This window comes from Lolium rigidum, chromosome 7 (assembly GCF_022539505.1).
Source record: "Lolium rigidum isolate FL_2022 chromosome 7, APGP_CSIRO_Lrig_0.1, whole genome shotgun sequence".
NCBI classification, from domain to species: Eukaryota; Viridiplantae; Streptophyta; class Magnoliopsida; order Poales; family Poaceae; genus Lolium; species Lolium rigidum.
Window position 1 is genome coordinate 332358469 of NC_061514.1, and position 16365 is coordinate 332374833.

At 41.9% G+C, this 16365-nt stretch overlaps 1 long non-coding RNA gene across 7 annotated transcripts; it reads left to right on the plus strand.

The window, feature by feature from the left end:
- Positions 1-380: 380 nt before the first annotated feature.
- On the plus strand, positions 381-13773 carry LOC124678847. Of its 7 annotated transcripts, none has more exons than XR_006994666.1 (13): positions 381-844; positions 1471-1682; positions 6574-6656; positions 8136-8236; positions 8803-8896; positions 9266-9434; positions 9696-9891; positions 10247-10338; positions 11290-11493; positions 11574-11636; positions 11754-11865; positions 12737-12923; positions 13350-13773. It is a non-coding gene; the product is annotated as an uncharacterized LOC124678847 (long non-coding RNA). The 7 variants fall into 7 exon arrangements; XR_006994664.1 differs by lacking the exon at positions 12737-12923 and having other exon boundaries at positions 382-559; positions 662-844; XR_006994665.1 differs by lacking the exon at positions 12737-12923 and having other exon boundaries at positions 382-844; positions 1471-1687.
- Positions 13774-16365: the final 2592 nt, after the last annotated feature.

The following is a 16365-nucleotide window of genomic DNA, read 5'->3' on the forward strand; positions in this document are numbered from 1 at the left end:
TCTAAAAAAGAAGTGCGCCATGCCATTAACTTCACGAAAGCAGTGTCAAACAGAGACTATGTCCATTCTTTGAGCAATTTGGAAACAATCCGTTAGTATTGGAAATGTTTTAACTCATTGATCTACGGTCTGATTGATTGTTATTATAGGAAACATTCAATCAGGAAACAGTCGATCATTTTGAGGAGAGTAGCATGCGGAGAGTTATATCTCCCCAATTCTCGTCCGTAATTAAGATAGGCTTGACATTTTTTCTTCCCCTCCCCTAATTAATTCCACAGAAGAGACGATCATATATACTTATATAGCCAAAGAAAAACACAAAAGAAATGGGGTACCCCAACTCAACCCGATCTGAGCCGCCACACCCAACGATCCTAGTACCTCTCGATTCCCCTTTCTTCCTCCGCCGGCTAGCCGTCGACTCCGGTGGAACGGCTCCTACTGGGCCTCGCCGGACGACGCTGCTCGGGCCGCGGCGTCAAGTTCCGCTCCGTGGCATCCCCGGGCACCGGCCGCCTCCAATCCATGGAGGGCTTCCGCCACCGACATCTCCTCAGTCAGTCCCTTTTCCTCCTCCTCATCGTACGCGTCGTCTCCAATTACCGCTCTGCTCACATGCGGGTAATTCCCTTGTGCTCTGATTCGGAGCACCGAGCAGGAGGAGGACGACGGGGAGGTTTGGGAAACCAACCTGCTCACAAGGAGCCCCTGACGTCGCCTTCCGGGAGCGTGGAGTTGGGAGTGGACGACGAACAAGGGGAGATGGAGGTAGTCTGTCCACCACGAGTAGACCGCCCACTACGATCTCGCGCTCCATGGAAATGTCGACGCCTCACAAAAGGTAAGAATGCATTTGTGGTAGGCAAGGCATAGATCCCTATGACCGATTCGTTCCTGGGATGTACGCCGCAGGAGCAGCTACTGCGAGTTCATTTGATTTTCATCTCTCAATAGTAGAGCAGATGGGCGTAAGGGGACACAGGTAACTAGTAATAATAGCAAGGGAATAGGAAAATTACACCTCAAAACCCCTCCAGGCAATCTAGGTTGGTGACGACCTCACGATTCATCTCCACACACAAGTTGTGCAAGCTCGTAGCACAATATATTGTTAGCAGGCAATTCAGTTGCACATACTCCTACATAGTAGTACTACCTACCAAGATGTCAATCGTTTCTTTTGTGTGCTTTAGGATGCTGATGCTGAAATGGTTATGTGAATTGTCAAACCATGCATGGCCATGACCATAGAAAAAAAAAGTTGTAATAAACTATGTGGCATGCATTCTAGATAAACCTTTTCTTCTTATATAGCTATATATAGCTTTATTTCTTTTGAGAAAGGAACTAGTCGACACAATAGCTATTCTTTGTCATTAGCTACTGTATGTACCTATAATCTCTCTTCCATTGCTAGATCACAGTGAACTAAACGTGCTCATAATGTGGCGACTTTTATATTGGCAGATCAAGGACAGCCGCATCCCGCACCTCCTCCCTAGCAGCTTGGCCTAGGTCTTGCTGACGTCACTCTGAGTCAGTGACGCCATGCTTGGAGTGGATGGAGCTGGTTATGGACATGGACGAAGATGCTTAAGGGGAGGAGGGGTGCGACCTGGACATGCTTGTCCAGTCAATTCTCGACTTCGAGGGAGACACCACCACGAAAGCACCCATCAGTAAGGTCACTTTTTCCCTGTTTTGATGTGCTACAGCCTACTCTCCCATGATCGATCCGTTTGCAAAGTTGATAGTACACAGAAACATTGTGGCTAGCAGCAGTAGCAAGATTCTTCTTGTGCAGTACAACCATATGAGAAATCATGTTGATCTTTACTTCTTCGGCATCAGGGTGGTTGATTTATTTTGTTATAAAACATATTGTATTTTTATGGGGATTTCTCAGTTGCTCTATCCCATCATTTTTTTTCTCATCTTGACATTCCAATACTATCGAATTGATGTGCATATCACCCACATATTTAAGATTGGTAACGTAGTTTGTTTGTCATGCATATGTCCGCACTAAGATTTGGGAGGTTACGCATGAGCACTGAACAAGGAACTAGTTTATCAGTTTTACTTGTATACTTATAGCGGATACATAGGCATCTTCTTTGATTTGTTTGCTTTTTGTGTGAGGATTAACTAGAAATATTTCTTCAGATTAATCAAGTTCTTAGTTACAAAACCATGTTTTGAGCACTAATTAATGTTCTGATGTTGTTGTTCATATGATCTTCATGTTTGTTCACAGGGTTCAATCTATGTTATGTGATCAGCTGTATTTCGTAGCAATGAATGTATCCAGCATGTAGCATCCTTAGTCCTATTCTGCTGACTCATTATTGATGTTATAGAGTACTAATTATTAGGACTCTTCTAATAATTCTACCTCAAATAATAGTATCTATTGTGCATGCATGCTAGGCTCGCCTTCACATTTTGCGAAGTTGTACTCATGATAAAGAAGCTACAGTTTCTAACCATTTTCCAATTTCGGTGCCTATGATTTTAGAAACTGATTCGGCATGCTATCCTGTTAGAGGTCAAACTGATTTGAGGCCACCTTCAAATTTATTTGAATTAGGTTGGTATAATCATGTGTTGGTGTTGGATTCTACATACTCCTTGCTCTGTCACATCTTTTTTTTTCTTTCAAATTGACATGAGAGTATCCATCTTTTTGGGGGATGCAATGCATTATGAAATGGTACTAATGAGGGATAGAACGGTTAGGGAAAATTTTGTGTCTCGAAGCAAGGCCACGAGGTTTACTTGTTATTATTGTGTATGCATACTACTATACTAGTATACCCCCACGCCTGTGATGTGCAACCATTGGCATCAGGAAGTTATTTGAGTTTAGTGCAGTTTGGAAGAGTCCAGTATTTGCTTGACAGAAATCTGACTGTATTTTGAGTAAGTAGACAGTAAGCAAATAAAATAAACATAACATTTAGAGATATTTGAATAGTGAATTGGTAAAGAACTGTCAGCGCTACTTGATGAAACAATACCGGAGTACTGAATTAATACATCAAGTACATCGTGTGTCAGGTTTGAACAAACCTAGAGTGGTTACGAATTAATTCACTAGCAACCTGTACTGAATTAATTAATCAAGTACATCTTGTGTCAGATTTGACACAAGTATCATGTCACTAGCAGTTTTGGAGTAATTACAGTGACTGCACTTGAGTTCATTTATATCCAAACAACTATAGGTCAGTTACTCCAGCTAAATTTGTATAGGAAATAAAAAACAATTACAGTTTAGGAAGCCAGTGTTCCTGAATATGCAAAATTTGAAGACCATATTAACTTCCCATGTTTATATGCATTTCAATAGTTACGAGAAGTGATACTCTAGTCTGTCTAGTGCAAGTTTCACTCTAGCATCTATTGTACTCCTTAGTCTAGTGCAGGTAATAATGCAAGTAACTTGAAAGTAATAGTCCAAATAATTGTGAATATGTCAACACAAGAAAATTCAGTACTAGTTGCAGTAGCAATTATCAAGTTGCAGTTGCAGCAGCATTGGGGTCCTTAGGCATGAGCATCTCTTTGCCTACTGGCTCTGCACCTGCATTGCCATGGCAAAGAAGATGAGCCACAGTTACCCGATTATATTGACAGGAACACTATGTGCAGTATGGTAAGATTCGACCGATGTCAGTGAAGTTATCTTAGGTGCCAGAAGATACAGTACATAATTGATATCATACGATCTATTGCATAAGAGAACTTACTGTTATCGAGATGCCGCCCAGACCCCTGCGATGCCTACAAGGCTACAACTACATTCCATCCTTAGATTGACATAGAGAAGACCAAGTGCTTACATACTGCATCTTGTTAAAATCAACTCACAAAGGTAGCCCAATACCAGGCATGGGTTATAGTGTCAACTTCCGGTTCTCTCTTAAACCCATCAGTTTGATACAACAGCTCCTGGACTTACAGCAGCAGTGGAATCGCTAGTATAGTTAATACATTGCTAGTTTTAGCATTGTTAGCATTGTTAACAGTCAAGTTAATGCAAAAAAAATTACTCCAGATATAGTGAAAATTTACCACTTTTAACAGTCATAATATATCCATGTGAAGCATAACAAAATCTGTCAATCATTCCAATCCCATCCAACACAGGCAGTCATAATATATAAGGATTTCACAAGTGGCACTACGAACCATCTTCGGACCAATTGGCACTTATGAAACAGCTGCATAATAAGATAAGGAGTACAATTGTGAGACTCCTTTTATGCTCCCCGCGACAGTTTTGTTTACTGTTGGACACTAACCAATATGTCTGTTTCCCGTTTCTTTGATCAATCCTATGACATATTATAAACTTTAGTTGTGCAACCAGATGATTGCATTTGCAAACAGGTCTTGGTAGTTATGGTGGTGGTTTTCGGTTGTTAGTGATTGGTGCTTTGTCTTGTTAACGCGTTGGTTGTATTGTTATCCCTAAGCTTGGTTTAGCACTGATATTAGCCAGTAATCAATCAATCCCTGGTTTAATCTAGGGTATTGTCTGCTCATGAAGACTTTCTCCCAGCGTTCAAAAAAGCGTACGCTTAGTCGCGCTTAAGCGCAAAAGCGAGCGTAGCGGTGGCTTACCGCTTCGTTTCAGCCCTGAGCGTGCGGTTAAGCGCTAAGCGCGATTAGGCAGCGCTGAGCGGGCGATTAGGCGCGCGAAAGCGAGGCAAATCGGAGAAAAGCGTGCCGCTGAGCGTCGCTGCGCGTCCATGATCGTCGGGCGGCAAACGAAAAATTGGGGCGGTTGGTGGGAGAGAAAAGGGCCAGATAGGATTCCCTGGCACCCAAATCGACCATTCCCGCACACAGTCGAGAGAGAGAGAGGGAGAGGAGAGAGAGGTGGCGCATCTGGATGGGGCGATTCCGCCGATGAAGCTCCTCCTTCGCCGCCGGTGAAGCCTCTGCTCTTCAGGCCGCTGGATGTCGTCTCTCCTCCTCCCAGAGGCAGCAGCCTTCGTGTCCCCTTCGTCCCCTCTCTGTCCAGGCGACCAGAGCCCCAGATCGAGCTCGATCTGCTCGACGCCGGCCGCCGGCCGTCGCAAATCCTTTTTTTCTTTTCTCATCTCGTTTTGGGCTACGTGTGTTGCTACCGGTTGCTGTTGGGCTGTTGCTGTTGGGCTGTTGCTGCTGGGCTAAGTTAGATTAGGCTCTACAGTAGATGCGTTGCTGGCTGTTGCTGTTAGGCCAGTTGCTGCTGGACGTTGCTCAAGACGTTGCTGGTTAGCACTAGATACATGCTTATGGTACAAAATTATAGAATATTATGGTCTTGTGTATGTCCAATTTGTCTTCCCTGCTCCTGGCCGTACACTTTTACCCTGTACGCTTAAGCGGCGCTTAAGCTCGCTTAAGCAGCACTTCCTCTAGGCGGTGCCTTACCGCTCGCTTAGCGCTCAGCGCTTTTTTGAACCTTGCTTTCTCCTAGCTAGGGTGTTGCACAGGAAACCCACGTCTCCAGCAGTAAGCAAGCCATCAAAAACCATCTAACCCTCCATGACAGCGAGTGTGGACGAGTTTGTGTGCCTCCACCACCTAGAACATGGAGGTAATCGATTGAATGGATGGGAAAGGCGACATCTTTTTCTCGGTGATACTAAAGGCGAGCGAGTTAGCACATCCTTCTCCTTTCTGAGCTCAACTGTAGAGTCTTGGTAGCTGGCCTTCCACCCCTTGGTGCTGCTGCAGTAGACAAAGATCCGGTGGAACAGCGAAGGCCGTCGCCCTGTTTTCGTCGCCTTCGCCCCACCTCACTGGCCATCTTCTATTGCTCGAATCAGCTGCCACCGTTGGCTCCAGCACCGGACCTGTCTCTGCTGCGGTGTTGACAGCGCACACGGGCGGCTCATCGTGGCGGGTGTGGGCGTGTGGCGCGTGATAGGGATATTGGGGTCAGGGAGTTGAAGGAGGAGTGAGGGTGGGGGAGTTGTAGGGCCTAGAGGGATGGCTCGATCTGGATCAGCTGGAGATGGAAGAGAAGGGTGATGGAGCTAGGAGGAGAAGGAGGAGAGGAGTGTTCTGTTCGGAGGAGGAGAGAGTGTGGAGCAGTAGGTATTTTTGGAAACCGGGAGTTTTCGCCAACGTGACAGAAGTTGTGCGTTGTTTCGTTTAGCGACTTATAAAAGTGAACTGGGGGAGTTGTATATTTAATCCCATGGCCCAATAAGTGTGTACATAGAATCAATACCCAGTTAAGGGTTCTTTCCATGCATTTAGTCATCCTACTCCAGATCCTTTTTTAATGTAGTTGCTACTGGGTTTAATATTCGGCTCATTTGCTAAGGTATTGATTGTTTTCCTATGTATCGAAATGGTTCAGATTGCATTATGCATAGCACCATTGGAACTCATGCTTGAAGTTTGTCATTGTATTCTAAAATTATGTGTTACTCTGTATTGCTTGCATAGTTACTCAAATATCTTTTAACAAATTAGTTCAGCTCAAATCCAACATCCAGATCAATCATGTTGTAGTATTTGACGTTCCAGTAATGCAGTGTTCTTTAATTCTGTTTTGTTGTGCAGTGAAGGAGTACAACAAGGGCGAATCCAACCACCGTTGAAGGGATCACTGTTCTGCTACAAGGGTCCGGGTCGCTGCTCGCAGTGTATGTCGTCTCGTCTTATCCTTCATCCTTGAGACCTTGATAAGCCGCTTGCTATGTTTCCTGTGTCACAGCATACGTGGACCGCATTTCAAACTTTTGGCAGTGGACCATGTTATTGTTCCCCACTTAGCTTTTCTGTACGTAGTTTTTTCGAACTCTGTATAGAAATGGTTCAGTTCATGTTATACATAGCACCACTGGAACTCATGCTTGAAGTTTGCTTCCAAATTTGTGTGCTACTTTGTATTTTTTTGTTGCGACAGGGTGTGTTGTGGCGGGTGTTTACCTCTTTTCTGAATAATTCTATGTTGGCCTTTTGTTTGTCATTTTACTATTTTTGTTTATTGTGCGTCCATTGAACAAACATATGTACAAGTCGCCTTGTGGTAACTCCATAACTAAGGCCCTGGCACATTGTTCATGGATCTTGATGCGTGGATATGTTTTACTTTTGTGTTGGATTTCTCTTCATTGATCTCCTCCCATGCCTTTTTTAGCTGGGTTCTGTTTTCCATTGGTTTGCTTTTTCTCCTGCATGAGAGGTGCATTAAATTTCATCTGCTATTGGTACATATGAACAAATTATTTGGTTCCAATGGGAACTCAATTCCATGATGTTCTTGTATTTTAGGGAGTTAGAATCATTGCTGATGGTCATATGCTCCATGTGACCATAATGGCATATTCCATTCCCAAAATCTGCCAACTATGTGAATTCTTAGCGTACTTCCAGCGATGTGTAATTTTTTTATTTGGTTCTAGGTTAGCTCAAACTCACTCACGATTCATGGGTGGCAACATGCTCACAATCGTGACTACTTTATCAGTCTTACTATGTTATTTAAGGTCCTTAACATGCCCTGTTCATTTTGGCTCTATTTTATGGCATATGACATCAAGACAAACCACAACACATGTCATCTTCTATATGACATTCAATCAGGCAAAAGTGTTTAACCAAAGTGCTTGTGTTGGTGCTGTGATTGTGACGAAAATAGATGGTATGCAAATGGGTGCGGCACACTTGGCGCGTTAGCGTTGTTCTCTTTTTCTAGCATAATCCTCCTGAAGCTATTTTCTACTATCATATTTCCTTAATTGTTACCATCTAGCTAGTGGTGGTAACCCACAAGTCAACGTCCAAGTCTTTTAGATGCATTATTCTACTACATTGTGATGTGATGCGTTATTGTCATATATATTGTAGTGTTATCTAGCACATTGTATAGCCACTGACAAGCAATGAAAGTTATTGCATATTTAAGGTTTGGATAGTCAGTGAATGTCCTTTCAACTAGCTAGCTAGTATAATCCACGATAGTTTAAGGTGTCATAGAACTGTTTTTTGCATTCCAGTAACTTTTGATATGTGATGTTACTAACTTACTATTATGCATGGTAATATGCTTATATGCATTCACATAGCTATGTTAGTTTGAACTTTTAAGCTGATGTACCCAACGGCCGACGTCTTTGCAGGGTATCGTGTTTGCGCGGATCTCAAGGCTGGTCGGAGTCGTTGAACACCACCGTAACCTTGACACTACCGTTTAAGGCCTCGTCGACATCGTCTTCCAAAGGTCAAATCATTTTCTTTGTTTCATCAACATTAGGCCTCCATTACCGTCCCGAGTTAATTTGAATGCACCACATTATTAGCATTTGCGTCTTAATTAGACAACTGTAGGCCTGCTTTGATTTTTCAAATTAAAACATGTTCAGATTCATCGAAATAGATGGGTGAAGTATGCATGACATATCTAGTTCTGGCAGCCTGTATTATGCACTGATTAGCGCTACTGCCAGTCATCCTTCTTTATGTAATATATAGATGGTCATGATAAGTAAGTGTCGTGACAGGCGAGAATTGATGATGGCAGTGTTACGGAACTTGTAAGTTGTAACAGTTACAGGAATTCCATTTTATTTTGTTTGATTCTGGCCCCTGCATCATGATGTAGCTCAATGCTCTATCTTGAGGTGAAATTGAGCTCATATGCAGCTTAAAAAACGCTTGTTTCAGTTTTGATGAGATGTGCAATAGCTTAAGCAGATTAAGTCATCATAGTGCTATTTTGGCAATGTAAAGCTTGAATTAATCTTTCCACCAAAATCGTTTGACCTTTTATGTTCTCTCTGCTTTCAGATTCCCACACAATTAGGGCAACTTGCTAGATATTTGAACAAGATGCCAGATGATGAAGAAAATCCTATAGGTTGAATCCTCACAAGGGAAGAAGGTTGTCATCTCTTCCAAGCTTCCAACTCTTCAGATTCACATTGTTTCATGATTTACATGCTCATATGTTTTCCTATATTACAGTATGCATCTTAGTATGCATTGATACTAATTACATTAGCTGGACTATTAAGTTGAAGTTGAAACATAGTTGACCCCTCTAGGCTCATCGCCTAGAAGAATTATATATATATATATATTTGGAACATAGTTGAGATGCAAATCATTTTAATGTACTGTTTAGAATTGTGATCTTATAGTAAGCTTTGGAAAGGTTGACCCCTCTAGGCTCATCGCCTAGAAGAAATCCTGGAATTCCCATTTATCTTTCTTCCTACCACCATTCTCATAGTGTACTTTTTATCAGCAGGTGGATCGTGATCATCGATCGGAGCCAACTATTAGGCAGCACAACTGATCGCTGCTTCTCGTGCGAGCCTTTTGAGTTTATCGTTGTATGTATCAATGCGAGTGTTTGCTGGATAATCTCCCCGAAGTACCACCAGAATCTGCAGATCCACCGGTTCTTACTTGAACAGGTACAGATATTTGTGCCGCTTCTGGCTGTTATGAATTCTGCTAAGTAGACTGCATTTGACATGCTGATATTTTGGTCTGTGACAGTTCTTCATCTAATTATCCCTGATTTCCATGATTTGGGACATGACTTGTATATACGAGAGTTGTTCATATGTGGGATCATGCTGCATTTTGCTTAAAATGGCATCATATGTGGGATCATGCTTTATTGCACGTGCAGATGCTATCATTTTGATTCGGTACAGTACTGTGCTTTGCAGGAAGCTGCATATCGAGGCCCCAAGGAGGCCATCACCCAGGACATGACAGAGGCAAATGGAAAGAACATGAAATACACTGAGACCGTCGAGCTCCAGATCAGGCTCAAGAACTACAACCCGCAAAAGGGCTCTCTGAGCTGCCCATGTCTCGTGCCCCAAGATGAGCGTCTGCATGCTTGGTGACACCCACCATTGGGTGAGATATGGAGCCGTTTAGTAGTACTGAGAATTAGATTTTGATGTTAATATTATAGTGCCGTGCCGTGGGAATTGTGGGCTGTGCCGGGACCCTTATTTTATTTTGACATTGGTTTCTACTACATCCGTACCAAAATATAAGAGGTTTTAGTAGGCTATTTTAGCCTACTAAAATGTATTATATTTTGATGCAAAGGAAGTAGCTCATATGCCAAATATCTTGGTATCACTCTGAAATCTGAATGTAAGTATTTGCATGTAAGAGCTGTAGGCTATTTAAATGGCAGGGCGATTATATTTTTATCTTCACATGAGTCATCTTATTTATATATTTACATTTTCTTATCCTCCAGATTGCAGGCTTAGAAGACCGGTCTTAATTCCATGAATTTTGAGGCTTTGAACAAGAACAATCAGCGTGTCAAGAGGCTTGCCAAGAAGTATCGTAAGCAGATTCCCCACCTCCTTGGCCCTAGCCTCAACAAGGCAGGCAAGTGTCTTCATATTTCCATCTATCGCTTGCTTGTCTCTACCGAGGCTTGTTGATTTAATTCTCCACTTCTCTTTACTGGGAGAACCTTTCTTTGGTCATGACTAAATTGTAGATGTGCGACTTGTATATATTTTATATTGGACTTAATTGTTATAATTATGGTTATATTGTTGGGAACACTATCACACTATTATTTGGGGAGCATCATGTAAAATTGGTCTCTTCATGTGAATTGCAAAATGCCCAGATCTGCATATTATAGTACTTCTTATTTTTTCGGGTCTCCGGGAGTAATTTATTACTCCCTCTGTCTCAACTTTGTCAAAATTTGGATGTATCTATATATTAAATCGGGTCTAGATACATCCATATTTAGACAAAGTTGCGACATCCTTTTATGGATGGAGGGAGTACAATAATTTTCTTGATGGTACTGGTCTTTTCCTCTTATAGTAAGTTGTACTCCCTCCGGTTCATATTAATTGACTCTAATATGGATGTATCTAGACACATTTTACATCCATATTGAAGTCAATTAATATGGATCGGAGGGAGTACATATATTGTCAATTTGTTTTAATTTTAATTTGAAAGAATGAAGTTTTACAGGAAGTTTTGGATAGGGTGAAGACCATTCGTTATTACAAAAGCTGATTTATTCTGATTTTTCATGATGATTACTAGAGTATTATTTTCTGGAACAATTAGTTGTATTGGTATAAAAATCAAGTTTAACCAAACACATATTTTTGCCATTCATTATTATGCTTTCACCATTTAGATGGAGCTTACATACAAGCAATATTTGGGGATTTTATGTTGCTACCGTTCTTAAAACAGGATACTATTGCTTTGAACCTCGGTTGCATAATCTTTATTGAACCTTGTTTCTCTTTCTTTCAGGCTCAACCGGAAGAGGAGAAGGTGCTGGCAACACAGCATGAGAAAAAACTGGATAACTAGAAGAACATGTGCTCGAGAACATCATGCAAAACGGGAACATCAAGAACCTCGCCCACAATTACATGGGAGATGACTGATGGGCCCCGAAGGTCAGCGCATTCTTGTGGTTCCTGGGCATTCAACTCATCTACATGGGATGATGTGGTAATACTACTTGTGGTCATCTGCATTCTCTGCAGTATTAGTAGTTTCTTAGTGTAACAACACTGTAATTGTGGTTACAGGGTATTGGATGTTAGTAATTTCATGAGGAAAATAAATGTGCACCACTGATGATGATATTGCAGGTAAATTCAGAGTTTACCCTTCCTCACCCCCTATGTGATCTATCATCATGGTTGTCCCTATTTTTGTGTATGTAGACTCGGTCATGTCATCTAAGCAGTGCATTTTGTTTCCCTAAGGGTGCATCCTTAAGGCGAGGACGACTAACACAGAAATCTTCTGTTAAGAAGATGTGATGCAAGAGCCAAAGAAGCCGAACTGGCCGAGGAAAGCCTGGATTCTTCTTGCAAGGTACTTAAAACTCTTCAACAAGCCCTCCCATTGGGTACTTAAAGAAAAGTATAAATCTGAATTTACTAGATTCAAACTGTGAAGCTAGAAATCTTCTTGCTATGGGGAGCCCATACACAAAATGACTGGTAATCTGCAACTTTTATATTGTGCTTGTTGATAGTGTCTTATCTTCCTTTGCATTTGCTACTTGACATAGTAACAAGTATACCTCCTTTGAAGCCCTATTGTTGTAAAGTATAAATTTGTCCATACTAGATTCTGACTGACAGTAGTAATCTTTTGCTATGTGGAACTACATACAGCAAATGATATATAGTCTGCAACTTTTATGATCTGCTATCCGTTGATGTCTTACCCGCTTTTGCCTATGCCAGTAGACACAATAACAACTAGATCACTTTTAAGCTCCGCTGTTGGAAAGCATAAATTTGACTTTACTAATGCTAGTCTGTTGCTACCGGGAACCACATACACCAAATGACACGCAGTCTGCAATTTTTAGCTACTGCTGGCTGATATTGCACTATCCCCATTTGGTTTTGCCATCAGACATAGAAACAATTGGACCCTTTTTTGCCAGAACATGGTAAACAACACCATTGTGCTGAAAGTATACTACATCTATATTCTGTAAGCATTCTCTTAGTTGTATATTATACCTTATTTGCATTTGGCTCCTAGGAAATGATGGAACAATCTAGTTTGTACCGATTCTCGTGTGCGTTATGATGTGTAGACAACGCAGAAGAGGAGTCTGCTTTGCACCGAGTCGTGGAGCGTGCTGTCCAGCTTCACGCCAGAGCCTAGGCCCCCCATGGCGTATGCCAACATGGCGGCGTACAAGTCGGTGATTGCCCATTGGGAGCAGCTGGCGTCCAAGGAAGTACATGGGGAGCGGTGAGCGGCGGATTACTGGCGAGACCCATGAGGAGCAGCAGCGGGACGGTCACCACTGTCATCCAAGAAGAGCTCCAATTAGGCATTACCCTTGACAATAGGGATTATCGGAAACTCACATGACTATGGCTTAATTTTCCAAGATATATTTGCTCTAGGTAATAACAGAGCAGAGAAAAACTTGAAATGTGCATGCTTGTTAGTTTAGTTACGAATTTGAACATTGGTTAGATGGTTTGTCGAGGTCCCAATCCGAATGTCTTATAAAGTTTTATTCAGTATGTTTCTAGCTTGCTTCGATGATTTGTTACCATCTTGAATGAGCTCAGTTGGGATTATAGTGCATCCTGGTAAAAGTTAGTGCCGTGTGCCAACTAGGAACCTTGTTCACTCCAATTGCACCATTTGATTTTAATTAGTAATTGTTTTCGGAACCCGGCCCAGTTGTGAGGTACCTGTGCATCTATAGAACACTTATATATGCTTGTATCTTGCCCTCTTTTTCATAGCGAACCTGCTATTTTGTTGACACTTGTACTATGTATCTACATAACACTGTATTTTCCGACTCCGAATTGAACCAGGTACGAAGTCGCTGCACGAAGAAATGGAATGGCAACAGTTTTAGCAGGCCGTTGTTGAAGTTTCAACATATCAATCTGTATGTTTGAATGAAAAACAATGATCGTGAAGTATTGATCTCTGATTACTAAATTGTCTTCTGAAGCCGCACTTGTGGAGATCAACTTGATGTTGTGTCCGTCAACATGGCCACGAACAGTGGCGTCAACGTCAAGGAAGGAAAGTGCGGTTGCAGGGAGTAGAGCTACCCGGACTAGTAGTACTGTAGATGTTTCATTTTCCTCGTACATGTAATAATATCTTATCTTAGCTTGACATCCCGGTTTTGTTATGCCAGTCGAGTTGAATTGTATGCTCGAATGTGAGTTCTGTATGCACTCATATTTTTTATTTTCTATTTGATCTGAACGTCTCTAAAAGTGGAAACGTCATGGAAAAATGTTGAGCACTATTTGCTAATTAAACTTACATTGATTAACTAGATTAAGTAATACTTACTCCCTCTGTTCTAAGTTACTAAAATTTTGTTCCATATTAGTCTACATTTTACCTCTCTAATCAACAACACAAAACTAGGACCACTCCCTTTCCTTGTCTACACAGGAAAGGCGATTTGTGCTCCCTCCCTTCCCCCTGGTGCTGACCACCTAGCCACCGTCGATCTGTTCGATTCCTTGCCTCTGGAGGTCGCTCTGGTAGCGGGAGGTAGGTGAATTGACGGATCATGGTGTGTACGTAGTGTAGGTTATCCTAGGGTGCCAGTCGGCAACACTGAGGAGGTGGCAGTGTGGCCGGATTGGCTTTTGTGGGTGGCGTCCTTCTCCGTTGTGGGTGCTTCGGTGGAGTTCAGTGGTGGATATGTCTTTCCATTGGTGCTCGCGACTCGTCGGAGTTGTGGAGCGTGTCGAGGCCGTGTGACGGCGGTTCCGGTTGTTGAAGATCTCGATGGAGGTGGTGACGTTGACCAAGCCGTATGATGGAGGCTGTCTAGAGCCAAGGACCGCCGACTTCTCATCCGCGGAGGGGCTCCTACCTGTCCAAGCTTTGAGTGGAGATATCTGTTTTTCCTGTGAGAAACTTGGTTTAATATTATCACTTTCATTTGCGCAAAAAAAACACAAAAAACTAAACAGAAATTTGTAGAATGTAGACTAAAAGAGAAGAGAGTGAGTATATGTCTGAAGCAATTATAAATTTCGGTGTTTGCTAGCTATTCAATTATTTATTTATTTTTTTGCCCAAATGCACTTTGGAAGCACTTAGGCCCAAAAAAAAAAGATGATCTGGATAGCTAGCTATCGATCCATCAAACTATTTGTTTAGAAAAGATAAAACATAGTAACTAGCTTCTGACTGAGAAGAGGAAGGTAGTAGGCATACATGCTGTTGAAGAATGCATTCATACCCAGGAGATATCATATATGCTGGATTGCTGGCTTATGCTCCACATTTGAGTTTGCAAGCCTAGTATGCTGGCTTGTTGCACTAGGTACGGTGGAGCTGCTCTCATGTATGTAGGTGTGTATAAACTCAGTTGATCACTAATGTGTTTCATTTTTGTTGTAAAAAACCATTCTCCAGCTGATGGATACATTTGGTGTTAATTTCACCATCGAACCATTTGTTGATGGAAACATTCTGTAGCTGAAGTGCTCCTTTCATGGTGAATTTGACAGGATGTTTCTATCAAAATACTGTTTAAGTCACCAAAGCTGGTATCAAAAAAAGTTTATCTTTGTTACCTTTCTTAGGCAAAATGTCTATCATGGTTGAAGACCACAATACAGGAATGGTTATCATGGTACCATTCGCGGCGATACTAAAGTTTCCATACAGTTGGAAAGAAATATGGAAGAGACTGGATGGTTTTGGTACTACTAGATATCTGGAGCGATTCCTAGAGATAATGGAGTGATTCCTGGAAGTAGTTATGGGGGAGGACAAGGTACTACTATGTCGAACGATTCCTGAAAGAAGCAGCTATGGGCTGGGGGAGGAGAATCAGTAAAACCATTAATGTTGAAAGAAATCACACCACCACCGGGCCATGCATGCGCATTAGTTTCCTGCCTCAATTGTTTACCCGACCTTCGGTTTGCATCCGTCACAGCCCCCCTTGGAATACTCCATAATTAGTGCGATAAGTTATTATCAGAAGCCCAAATTAAGCTATAAGAAAGAATTTATGGTCCTTCGTTGGTGCCATGGACATCACAAATATTTTTTTGACCATATGGACATCACAATTCGCGGGATACGCTTCTATAGGCACGCCCATCATTAAATGATGAGATATAAATTTTATGGAGGATTAATCACCTAACCTGTAAATAAAGGGGAAATTGATGGGAAATCGCCCGTCGGGTGCGCTAGAGGAGACACATGCAGTATATGCTGCTACTAGAGATATATGGAATGATGATTGTCAAAAAAAAAAAAGAGATATATGGAATGATTCCTGGAAGCATATAGAATAGGCAGACAGCCGTGGACATCACAAAAGAAATAGGCTTGTTGCATATACTGCATGTGTCCCGTGATTTCCATATGGGAAATGGTGTGCATATAGAATAGGCAGACAGCCGTGGACATCACAAAAGAAATAGGCTGCTACTAGAGATATATGGAACGATTCCTGGAAGCAGCAATTATGGGGCCGGGAGAGGACAATCAGTAAAGCCATTAATGTTGAAATAAATCAGAGCACCACTGGGCCATGCATGCGCATTAGTTTCCGGCCTCAATTGTTTACCCGACCTTTGATTTGCATCCGTCACAAGTCCCTTTGGAATACTCCATAATTAGTGTGATAAGTTATTAGTGAAATTATCAGATGCCGTGGACATCACAAATCACGGGATACCATTCTTCGAAATTAAGTTAAGCGTGCATTTATGGCCCTTCGTTCATGCCGTGGATGTCAGAAATCACGGGATACATTTGATAAATGGAGGATTAATCACCTAATAACCTGTAAATAAAGGGACAACGGAGGAGAAACTGCCCCTATCCAAGGTA